We start from the raw sequence: 13240 nt of genomic DNA on the forward strand, positions 1-13240 counted from the left end.
TATAATAAATAACAAGAATAATCCAACCCTAGCTCCATGTCCTAAAAACTGAGATGATCTAAGAGAAATGTAAAAATAGTAAAAAAAAAAAAAAAAAAAAAAAAAGAAATAAAATCGATAAAATAGTGATACAATTAAAAACCAAATAGATACAAAAATCTATTCATTAATGACATGCATGCATAATGACTATATCTAAATGGGCTCTGCAAAATCATCCCAAACCCTCAATTTTCTACTCCTGTGCCTAATTCACTCATTGAGTTTGCATTCCCACTACTTGGGGAATAGTGGAGAGCAAAGAATACAGGCCTTGGATTTACACAGTCCAGGATCATATCTTGGCTCTGCCACTTATTAATTATATGACCTTAGGCAAGTCATTGAACCTGTCTGTGCCTTCTTGTGCACCTCTTTAAATGGGATAAGAATGGAACTCTTTTCATCAATTTTTTTTCAGATGCTGATTTATTTTTTGTTTTCCATTGATACATAACAGCTATGCACATTTTCATGGTATATATGACAATTTGATTCATTCATATAATCAAACCAAAGTGATTGAGATACTCATCAGCATGCCTCATACTTTTAAATAGTTAATATAAATAAAGTATTCAGTATAGGGCTTAGCTTTTACTGTATGTTTCATCAACATTAAGTGCTATGATATTATTGTTGCTGTTTTTATAGGTATATTTTTTTACAAGCAGGTAAATGTTTCCAGAGTTGTGGTCATTATAGAAAGAAAGAAGGCAAATCAAAGGACCGGGATTGTGTATGACCACAGATGAAAATGAATTTTCATTTGCTTGGACCCATGCATCTTCATGAACTAGTGGTCTTCTCAGCTTTATTTTCTTTCTGAGCTTAATATCCACTCCTAAAGAACGTGCTTTATCTCTACCACCATCGTCTCTCACCTGCCTCTTAATAAGGCTCTGCTTTCATCCTTGCCACTCACGGTGCAGTTCGTACATAGAAGCTATAGGGATTCTTTTAATAAAGTTAGACCATGCACTCCTTGGCTCCAGACACTGTGGTTATGCCCAGTTTCTCTAGAATGACAGACAATGCCCTTACAATGAACCTCCAGGCCCTCCAGCCCATGTTACCTCTCTATTTTCCTGGTGCTCTGCCCTCCCTCACTCAGCGCCAGCCCCTCTGACTTACTTGCTGCTTCTCAAACCCACTAGACATGCTCCTGCCTCAGGACTTTTACTTTAGCTATTTCCTCTGCCTAGGATGCCCTTTCCATGTTTACCCACTTTAGTAACCCACTTAACTACTTCATGTCTTTGCTCAAATAGCTCTTCTCAATGAAACCTACACCAAACACCCTATTTAATAAAGCTACCTGCCTCTGCCAATCAAATCTCTTGGCCCTCTTGATTCCCCTAGCCCAACATTACTGTGACCACCATTACCCCTCACCTGAATCACACTACAGCCTCCCAACAGGATCCCTACTTGTACCCTTGCCACCCATTATATTTCTCATAGGAACCAGAATGTGGATCACTTATGGTTTGCCAGTATACTACATAATTAGCTTAATTCTATGCATATTGTTTATTGCCTATCTTCCCCTGCTAGAATGTGCAGGAAGGAAGAGATTTTTGATTGTTGCAATGATATAAGCCCCTAATACAGTGCTTGGTACACACAGGAGATCTTCAACACATGAACCATGAACCAATATCTTTGATTCTTTTCCAGGCCACATGGTAGCTAGACCCCCTAGCCAATGAGAGCCTTGGGAGTTGCTATGGTTTGAATGTTTGTGTTCCTCCAGTATTAGAAGGTGGGACTTTTGGGGGATTAACAGGTCATGATGGCCCCACTGTCATGAGTGGAATTAATACCCTTGTAAAAGAACCAGAGGGAACTAGCTGGGCCCCTTTACCCTTTTGCCTTTTTCACTGTGCAAGGATGCTGCAAATAGACACCATCAGTGAGACAGGCACTCACCCGACATTGAATCTTCTGGTGCCATGATCTTGATCTCATCTTCCAGAACAGTGAGAAATAAAATCTCCATTGTTTACAAATTACCCAGTGTAAGTTATTTTGTTAAAGGAGCAGGAACATACTAAGACAGAAATATTTATTCATTCATTCATTCAATTATCCACCTACTCTACTAAGATGTAATGAATGCCCATTATGTTTTGGGCTCTCGATTAGGCAAAACAACGAATGAGATCTCATCTCTACCTCTTCCCACTTCTCATTAATTTCATATTTCTTCCTCACTTAGCATCTTAATTTTGTCCAATATGCAATGTTCTTTCAAACTCTGAAGACTTTGTACCTATGATTGCCTTTGCCTAAACAATAAATAATAGTGAATAATAGCTAACACTTATTGAGTCCACTATTCTAAGTGTTTTAGGTGCATTTACGCATATAATCTTTGTAGCAATGCAATGAATTAGGTACTATTAGTGTCCCCATGTCTAAACTGGAAGAATTTGAGGCCTAGAATGGTGAATTAAATTGCCTAATGTTATGTAACTAGTAAGTGAGGCATTTCTGATTAAAACATGGGCCATTTGATCCTAAAATATTCCCTCTTATAACCAATGTACAATAAAGAAGTGATATGGTTTGGCTCTGTGTCCCCACCCAAATCTCTTGAACTGTGATAATCCCCACGTGTCATGGGAGACCTGGTGGGAGGTAATTGAATCATGAGGGTGGTTTTTCCCCATGCTATTCTCACAAGAGTGAATAAGTCACACAAGATCTGATGGTTTTATAAGGAAGAGTTCCCCTGCACATGCCATCTTGCCTGCTGCCATGTAAGATGTGCCTTTGCTCTTCCTTCACCTTCTGCCATGATTGTGAGGATCCCCAGCCATGTGGAACTGTGAGTCCATTAAACTTCTTTCCTTTATAAATTGCCCAGTCTTTGTTATGTCTGTATTAGCAGCATGAGAAAAGAGTAATATAGCAAATGCCCTTTTTTGTCTTTATGTGCCCCAAATATTGTCTTAGGGGCATATAAAGGGTCATATAAATCATAGGTTATGAACTCAGATGCATTCAGGAAGCAGACAGATAACAAAAATATGTGAAGGTGTTAGTTGAAATGAAAGGGAGTGGTTGACCTCTTGTATATCAGAGACTTGTCTACTTTTCTTACAACACTGTGTGAGTTAAGAAAAATGTGTTTCTGCTGGATTCAGTCTGTAGGTTTGGAATTAGCAGTGCTGCTTTGGATATATTTCAGATGTTATATTGCCCAATCAATGTTAGCCACTCCCTCTTTGGAGTTCCCATAGCCTTCATATACTTAGTGTCTCATCTGTGATAGCACTGAGTAGGTTGTGGACACACAGCTGACTGAGCACCTGCATGTGTCAGGCACCTGCAATATGAAGGTGCCTAAGAGAATCAAGCACACTGGCCTCTGGAAACTTCAGTTTACTAGGAAGGCAGACATACACTAATGGTAATCAAGTATTACAGTTACAGTGATAAAACATGTTCAGAGTTGAGTAGGGGAACAAAAAAGAGAGAGGTGAAAATGATCAGTAAAGGCCTCAAGGAGTCGTAGGTGTTGAGTCTTTACAGTTGAACAGATGAGCACCCACCAGATGAAGAAACAGAGGGACCAGGAGACAAAGGCATTCCAGGCAGGATGAATATCATGAAGGCTTGATTATCAGGGAAATTCGGGAATATTCATATGACCAGAACTAGGGACCTATAGGGACAAGGGATAGGCAGCAAATCAAAAGACAAGGCAAGGGTTTTTGTCTGAACATGAAATTTACACTGTGGGCCAAAGAAACTACTAAAGGGTTTTTGAGATAATGGGCCACACGGACAGGAAAGATAGGTACAAGATGATTTAAGTGGGTGGGTAGGAGGCAAGATACCTTTGGATTTTTCTGAATGGGAAAGGGAACAATGAGAGACAGACTGTAGAGATGGAAAACATTTCAAGCACTTGTGAACCAATTGGGTCCAGAAGATAGAGGAGGAATCTACAGGGATGTCCAGATTCTTCGCTTGGATGGTAGATACATAGGAATGTTATGCCCAGATACAGAGAGCATGGTTGGAATAGAATGATTTGGTGGAACACACACTAAGTTCAGTAGAATTTGAGGTTCTTGAGAAGGAACTCAGTGGAGATTCCTAGTAAGAAGGTTTTAACACATAGATCTGACACTCAAAGAACATCTCTGGGCAGTAGTTGAATTAATGAGAGCAGATGATTTCAAGTGGGTGCAGAGTAAATACAGAAGGAAACTGTGGGGTCCAGCACAGGACCCTAGGGAAACAAGAAGACACAAGGAGCAAGAAGAGAAAGATATGCCTCCAAAAGCAGCTGAACAAAAGTATGGTGAGAGATAAAAGAAGAGTCATGACAGAGAGAACCCAAGCCAACACCACTGAAGATGCCAAAGTACCCACTGCATGTATCAATTTATCAATAGAGTGGTTAACAGTGACCTTTGCTAGGCGATGATAGTCAATAGGCATTGAAGAAGATCCTGAATCTAGTGGTTGGATGATGATATGGTCTGGGTCTGTGTCCCCACCAAATCTCATCTTGAATTGTAATCCAGATTGTAATCCTCACGTGTTGGGGGAAGGATCTCATAGGAGGTGATCAGATCACGGAGGTGGTTCCCCCATGCTGTTCTTGTGGTAATAAGTTCTCACAAGATCTGGTGGTTTTATAAGGGGCTTTTACCCCATTCACTCAGCACTTCTCCCTCCTGCTGCCATGTGAAGAAAGACGTGTTTGCTTCCTCTTCTGCCATGCTTGTAAGATTCCTGAAGCCTCCACAGCCATGCTGAACTGTGAGTCAATTAAATCTCTTCCCTTTATAAATTACTCAGTCTCAGGCATGTCTTTATTAGCAGCATGAGAACAAACTAATAGAGATGATGAAAAGTGAAGGAGTGGAAATGAGGAACTTGGCTCTGAAGAGGAAAGAGGAAAGTGATTCAAGGGACATGAATAATTGAGGATGAGTTTTCTCACTATTGGTAACACCTGAACAGATTTCCCTTCGCGGAGGGTGGGCGCGGGAAGTAGCCAAGAGTAAGGGAGAGTCTGTAAAAACAGATTGAACAGTGGCTAGGTTGAGATGGGAAGGCAGCACAGGTGGAGAATGTCACATGCCGAAGACAGAAGACCACTGCCTCTGACACTAGGAGAAAGAAGGCAAAAGTGCAGATAAAGATATACATTTAGGTAGCTCACCAGGAAGTGTAGGGAGGGTCCATCTGACACCATTAACTCTCTCTAAGCAGAAGGAAGAAAGGGCTACCACTTAGAGCACTGTGTTCACAGCTGCACAGCACACACCTCCAGAGATGCTATGGGCTTTTGTCTTCAGGTGCCCTTGTCATTTCCCCATCATTTGGAGGACTTCTGTTTCCATAACAACAGGCTGCAGCATTTTAGGCCAATTTTTAAAGTGTGTGTGTATGTGTGTGTGTATGGAGTTGAACGTTCTGGTAAATGCAGTGTGATTATGGGCTGGAGTATGTAAGAGTATCTATAGTAGGTGTTTATGTGATTGCATGTGTAGATAACTAAGTTGATGAGAGTATATGAGTTATTTTTGTGCTCCAGTGTGTGGAGAAGGAGAAACAGCAAGTGAGTGTGAGTACCCCCTTGAGGTATGAGTGTGTGTGAATATATTACTACACTGGTGCATACATAAAGAGAGGTGTGGTGTATTGGGCATGCATGTGAGTTTCTGCAGAGAATAGCCTACAGGTGCATGAGTTCTGAGTGTGTGTGAGCAAGTGAGTAGGAAAATGCCTCTCTGTGTGTATATATGTGTGATGGTAAATGTGTGTGGATTTGTGCACATGGAGATATGAGAGTGTGTATATGGGTCTGAGTGTACATGCCTGGGTATGTACCAGAGCATATATAAGTAGCCTATGCAGTCTAGTTAAAAATGTCTGTATTATTCTCACTTTCATTATCTGAACAAATTTTATATTTTACTCAAGCTATCTTCTTTTATGTCCATAATCCCTAAAAGCTGATCTTAGGTTCATCTGAGGTCAGCAGGAATCCCATGCATAGGGACTGCATGGGAACCTTGCAAGGGTGTAAATGTGAGAGTGAAAATGAGCGAGTGCACATCAGAGAGTGTGTGAGACAGTGGTAGGTATGTACGTTTGTGTCTGCATATAATTTGTATGTGAGAGCTGACAGTGCTTTGAGAGAAAAGGGACAGAGCTCCACTTTCTTTCGGTAAGCATTTATAAGGCAAATTCTTTGTGTCAATCATTGTTCCAGGTGCCAGAACACAATAATAAACAGAACAGCCATAGACTCTGCTCTCCTGAAGCTTCTATTCTAGTAAAAAGTGACTGACCATAACTTAATAAACTGACATGTAACATGTCAGTGCTAAGAAGTACTAAAAAGAAGAATAAAGCAGGTAAGAGGGACCGAGAGTGATGAAAGGCACTCTTATATAAGATGATCCAGGAAGACCTCTATAAGGAGGACACATCCAACTGGAGACTGGTTTGGGCTGATGGAGCAAACCATGAGCTAGCTGGGCAAAAAGTGTTCTGGGCAAAGGGAGAGCAAGTGCCTCTAAGGGAGAAAGGCATTTGGTAGGCTTGCGAGAAAGAAGAAGGCCAGTGTAGCTGGAACAATGGAAGGGAGTGGGAGGAGATGAAATTATAAGAAGGATCAAGAGTCATAGCACATGTGGCCTTAAGGTTACAATAAAGACCTGGGATACTTTGAGATAGTGAGAATTTAGATGAGAGTTTTATCAGAGAAATGCCGTAAAACGGCATGTGTTTTAAAAGGATTCTTTTTCTGCTTGCTATACAGTTCATATTCTAAAAAAGCAAGAATAGAAGCAGGGAAACTGGATCAGTAGGAGTCTATAGCCAAAGTCAGTGACAGGGGTCACTGTGAGAAGTTGTCAGATTATAGACACTTTCTAAAGGTAGATCAGACAGGACGTGAAGATGTGGTGTGAGAAAAAGAAAGGAAAAAGGAGAAGTCAAAAGTTCCTGGCTTTAACAATTGCAAGGATGAAGGCACCACTTACAATGATAGGGAGGGATACGGAAAGAATCAGGGATGAAGTCAAGAATAAGTCACTGGACATGGTAAGTTTGAGCTTGCTTTTTCGATTCCTTAGCGGCGCTTCCTAAGTAAGCACTACATGAGTCTGGAATTTGAAAATGAGCTCTGAGTTGGAACCAAAACTGCAATAATTATCATCCTATGTATGATATTTAAGGCTTTGAGACTGAATAGAAACATGTGGAGAGCACCTATAACTGAGTCCACGGGGACAGGAAGAGAGGTGCCCCAACATTCAGAGTTCAGGAAGTGGCAAAAGTTTCCACGAAAGAAAATGGGAAGTTATAACTAGAAAGATAGCAGAAAAACCATTTGATTCTGCTTTCCTAGAACCCCAATAAAAATATTTCATTGAGAAGGGAGGCACATGTCAGATGCTGCCAATAAATTAGTTAGGTGAAGGCTGAGAATTGACCCTTAGATTTGGCAATTTGGAAGTTATTAGTAACTTTGACTTGTGCAGTCTATGCAGAGGTGGGGATGGCATCTTGATTGGAGCAGGATTAAGAGATGCAATATGCTGGTTGATGGGCTTTGGGATCCGGGACAGGCTCATCTCAGTTTATGTTGGAAAGAGCCATAAGGTAGCAAGAACAGCTCTGATGGCAATGTCGCTTACTGGTTGAGTAGGATATGGAGTGGTAGCTCATCCTTGGTTACAAAATAAGACAGAGCTGTGGAAGCAATTGCCTTTGGGGAAGACAAACATAATAACATTCTCCATGGGCTGACTTTGAAAAAAGGGACTTTACAATTTCATTTTCAGAGTTAGCCAGCATGTGGTAAGGAAAGAAAGGCACCGTATAGTGGATCCTAACCGCAAGAGCTCAAGATCTCCAAGTCCATCCTCTCTATAGAGGAGAACAAAGGCCCAAAAAGAGCACTATGACTTGGCCAACTCCCTTAGCAAGCCAGGGTAGCATAACCTTGAGGGCTTATGACTTCAGGGTCTTACTTCACCTTCTCATAAGTGGTGAGATTACTGGGCCCAGGTGTCCCCCACAAGAATCTTTAAAATATTCTCCCCATGACACTTGAAATTGTCTTTTTGGAATTTAATTATTCAAGGCAAGCATTTGAATTCTTCTAGATCATAAATTCCTACTGATTCTCAAGCATTTGAGTTTTCATCACTCAGGTTGTCTTTATTGTAAATGATGGTGTATTAGGGTTCTCTAGAGGGACAGAACTAACAGGTTGTATATGCAGAGGAGTTTAATAAGGAGTATTAAACTCACACAATCACAAGGTCCCACAATAGGCCATCTGAAAGCTGAGGAGCAAGGAAGCCAGTCCGAGTCCCAAAGCTGAAGAACTTAAAGTCCGATGTTCGAGGGCAGGAAGCATCCAGCATGGGAGAAAGATGTAGGCTGGGAGGCTAAGCCAGTCTAGTCTTTTCATGTTCTTCTGCCTGCTTTTATCCTAGCCACGCTGGCAGCTAATTAGATTGTGCCCACCCAGATTAATGGTGGGTTTCTGCCTTTCCCAGCCCACTGACTCAAATGTTAATCTCCTTTGGCAACACCCTCACAGACACACCCAAGATCAATACTTTACATCCTTCAATCCAATCAAGTTGACGCTCAGTATTAACTAACATAAGTTCACCCCTTGTCAATATGAACGCATATATATCTCCTGAGATCATACGTAATCTTCAAATGAAGATAATAAGGTCATAATTATGCCTAACATAATACAACTATCCTTTGTACAACCAGAAATGCATCAGTTCCCAACCCAAATGGTATTAAAGTTAACAACACTTAAATGCTGAAATAAAGTCAATATATCTCATGTCACATGACAAAGGAAAAAAGACATAAAACGAAGGAATTTTCTTATACATACACAAACATGTTTTTAACAAAAGAAGAAGTAATACTCATGACAATCACAGTCCTCACTTCTGCAACTGGTCACATAGTCATAGCTGGTATTGATGACTACCTTCTCCTACTACCATTTTGTATTCCCTTTGCCTTCAGCAAGCACCTCAGCAGGTCATGGTTTTTTTCCTGGTAGAGTGACCCAAACCTTCATTCCTGAAGGGTCTGGGCCATTTGTAGTCCTTCCTGGATTGGGCTGCGTAGTTTCCCATTGACCTTAATCTCAGGGATCTCTCTGTGATTGGCGCTGGAAATGCCTGATCTCCTGTGGTTTAATGTAGAGGAAGGGATTCAAAGGCTTAGGGAGATTGGGATAGTGGAATGGATTAGTCACTTTAGATCTACTCATCCCAGCTGGGAGGGTCCGGAAGATATAGCCTTGACCAATGCTTTGCAAAAAAGATTTGTGAAGGCAGCAATTGCATCTTTGAAGAGCCCTGTAATTGCTCTTCTCTGTATGTCAGAGCTAATAGTGGGAACCTCAGTCACTCAACTACAAAATTTAAATTCAATGGGAATAATTGGATCCTGAGGTGACAGGCACCAAGTGGCAACACGCAACCATCAAAGGCAAGGTGGGCATAGCTGCTGTAATGGACAGCAGAAGCAAAAGTAGCAATCAGAAGAGTCTGACTTGTGTAGAGCTCTGGCACTGGCTAATTAATCATGGTGTTCCCAGAGGTGAAACTGATAGGAAGTCTATTGCATTCCTACTTAATTTATATAAGCAGAAAACTTCCAGGTCCAGTGGACAAAAAGCTAACGTGAAATATAAAAACAGAGAATCACTGCCCCTCAATCAATTTCCAGACTTGAGCCAACTTACAGACCTAAAACCCCTTGAATGAAGTGGAGGCCAGGTCCCCTTAGGGAAGAGCCCCACTCCTGGTACCACAATCTGTTTTAAGGGTGGGCCTGCCTTCCCAGTCCACTGACTCAAATGTTAATCTCCTTTAGCAACACCCTCACAGACACACCCAGGATCAATACTTTTCATCCTTCAGTCCAATCAAGTAGACACTCACTAACCATCACAGAATGATTTGACATTAGTGTGTTTTATCAGGAGTGGGCCAAGAAAATATGAAGGTCCTTGTACTGTCAGAAAGGATCACAGAATCAGAACAGGGGTGATCTGGGGGTCCTAATGTTACCAGGAGTCCTGATCCAGGCCCCAAGAGAGGTTCTCTTGAACCTCACACAAGAAACAATTCAGGGAGAGTCCATAAGTTGAAAGTTAGTCAATTAAGAAAGTAAAGGAATAAAGAATGGCTACTTCATAGGCAGAGCAGTGGCAGGGGCCACTCAGCTGCTTATGCTTATTGTTACTTCTTGATTATATGCTAAACAAGGGATGGATTATTCATGAGTTTTCCAGGAAAGGGTTAGGCCATTCCTGGGATTGAGGGCTCCTACCCTTTTTAGACTGTATATGGTAACTTCCTGATGTTGCCATGACATTTGTAAACTGTCATGGTGCTAGTAGGAGTGTCTTTTAGCATGCCAATGCATTATAATTAGCCTATAATGGGCAGTGAGGATGACCAGAGGTCACTTTTGTTGCCATCTTAGTTTTGGCAGGTTTGGGCCAGCTTCTTTACTGCAACCTGTTTTATCAGGAAGGTCTTTGTGACCTGTACTTTGTGCTGACCACCTATTTCATCCTGTGCCTAACCTTCTGGGAATGCAGCCTGGTAGGTCTCAGCCTTATTTTACCCAGCCCCTGTTCAAGATGGAATTGCTCTGGTTCAAACATCTCTGACACTAATAGAAAGCACTGATATATCCAAAGTCTAAATCTATCTGCATGAGAACTCAGTTGAACACCAGGCCAGGGCTGCACTACCTGGTTACCAAACCAGATGATGTCTTTTGTACACTGCATGACTGAGCGAGTTATATATCCTCTTCACATCTTTCAGATACAAATAATAATCTTCTACCAAAGGGTTGTTCTGATAATGGAATATTGTTTAATACCCTTTCAACAATTGTTGTTCAGAATTATTTTAGGTATTGAGCATAAACAGAATTGTGTTTTGAAATCTACTCTTCTTTTTTTCCTCTTAGTTATCATCGTGTATTAGCAAATGGCCTTTAGTTAAGAGTTGAGGACTTGCATTTCAAAACTTCTACCCTGTGAGTTGATTGTAGTTCAAGTAGTAGCCAGTAAGAGATATATGGTCCAGCAATGGGTCTCCTTTTTATTCCAAGACATATCTGTAAAGCATAATAAGATAGTGGAAAGAAAAGTACTTGCCTATCTGCATAATATGTAACTTCTTTGGGGAAAAGAGTCCTTGAAAATGATGATGTGATTCCTGATTATGAACCCAACCCTCTCTACAGGAATCATTGTTAATGGTTGGCCAACACCTGTCCTTGGCAAGACATAGAGTGCCAGCTCCAGCTCCAACTCCTACAGCCCTATACCCACCACAGACTCTTGTGCAGAACTTGGATGGGCCAAGCGGCCAGCACAGACTATCTTGTTACAACCCCCGTGAAGGTATTGGCTGCTTGGATGGTTTTTCCTTAGGCTCTGGACCAACTCCTATTTTGTGTAATCTTGAGATTACTTTTTCCTCTTCCATACTCTGAGAAAGAAAAGGAAAGAAAATATTGTCTGGCATTTCTGAGCAGTTTTTGAATGGCTAGTTTGAAGCAGAGCTTTGATATTTGATGTTTCTTTCAATCAACAGTAGGGCTGATGTGAAATTGGGCTTTAACCTGGTATAGCTGGAAAAATTGCAGCAGTTTTAACCAGGTTTGTGACTAACCTAGCAATCTCCAGTGAGTTCTATCCAGGCTGACAATCATAATACCTGACTACCCCCTTTTTCCTCCTATATTGACTCATTCACTAAAAGAATATCAGAATCATTGTTTTGTGTGTGTGTGGGTTTTTGAGATGGAGTTTCATTCTTGTTGCCCAGGCTGGAGTACAATAGTGCGATCTCAGCTCACCACAACCTCTGCCTCCCAGTTTCAAGCGATTCTCCTGCCTCAGCCTCCTGAGTAACTGGGATTACAGGCAAGTACCACCATGCCTGGCTACTTTTGCATTTTCAGTAGAGACGGGGTTTCTCTATGTTGGCCAGCCTGGTCTCAAACTCCTGACCTCAGGTGATCTGCCTGCCTTGGCATCCAAAAGCGCTGGGATGACAGGCGTGAGCCACCACACCCAGCCTTTATCTTTTTGATGATTCCTCTGCTGCAAGCCAGAAAGTTTTGGCATATACTCCTGATTAATCATTCTGAGAACTCTGCTTTAAAAACTGTGTATCTAATTCCTCTGTAAAGTGTGACACGCTCATGCAGCCTTGGGAAAATAAAGGAACAGGGCAGTGAAGGGCACTATGACATATCCTGCCATGAAGGGAGGGTGAGTGGTCTAAGATGGAACCGGAAATAGTGCCAAAGAAAAACCCATCACTGAAAAGAAGTTGCACAGCTCAAGATAATGATGGTAGACTGTATGTGCAGGGCATCGTTTGAAGCATTCCCATGGATTAACTTACTTTGCTTTCATAATGCTCCCTAAGACAGCACTGCTTTATTCTATTACCAGTGGAACACAGCGAGGTTAGGGTCTTTTAGCTAGACAGCACAGAGCCAGAATTCAAGCATAGGAACCTGACTCCCTGCTCTTTGCCTCCGAACCATTTCTCACTCCCAACATGAGATAAATTTGTCCTTCAAAGAGGGAAACCTGTACATCAATCACTTTTACAAGATGCCAGTCTGATCATGTTATGTGCCTTACGTATCTTTGAGGCAGAATCCAAAGTCTTTAACTTCGTACAAAAAGGCCAGTATGAATTGACCTTTGTCCACCCCCAGAGCCTCATTATTTTACTTGCCTATTCCTCACCTTCACCCCAAACTGTGACTCTCAGGAGCAGAAGTTGAGACTCAATTTTCTCTTTCATTTCAGTTCATCAACTGAGTCTCGCTTCTTCAGTGTCTTGCTTTGTAGGTGCTAAATAAACCACTGAATTTTAAAGTACATTGTTAGAACTAGAAGAGAAGAGAGGCCAAAGCTGCCCTCAGCGCAGGGTGCCCCTTCCTTCTCCCAAAACCCGAGCGTCCCACAGTGCATTTACAGTTTGAATTTGGCTTCCGGACTCTCAGCCTGTTCAAGTGCCATTTGATTTATTGATTTCATCCTCATCTCCCAGCTCTTCAAAGCTGCTGCCTCCTCCCTCCCTCAATTCTGCAGGGCCTGAGTCAGTTAGGTACAAAACCTCAGCAG

Source organism: Macaca mulatta, chromosome 10 (assembly GCF_049350105.2).
Source record: "Macaca mulatta isolate MMU2019108-1 chromosome 10, T2T-MMU8v2.0, whole genome shotgun sequence".
NCBI classification, from domain to species: Eukaryota; Metazoa; Chordata; class Mammalia; order Primates; family Cercopithecidae; genus Macaca; species Macaca mulatta.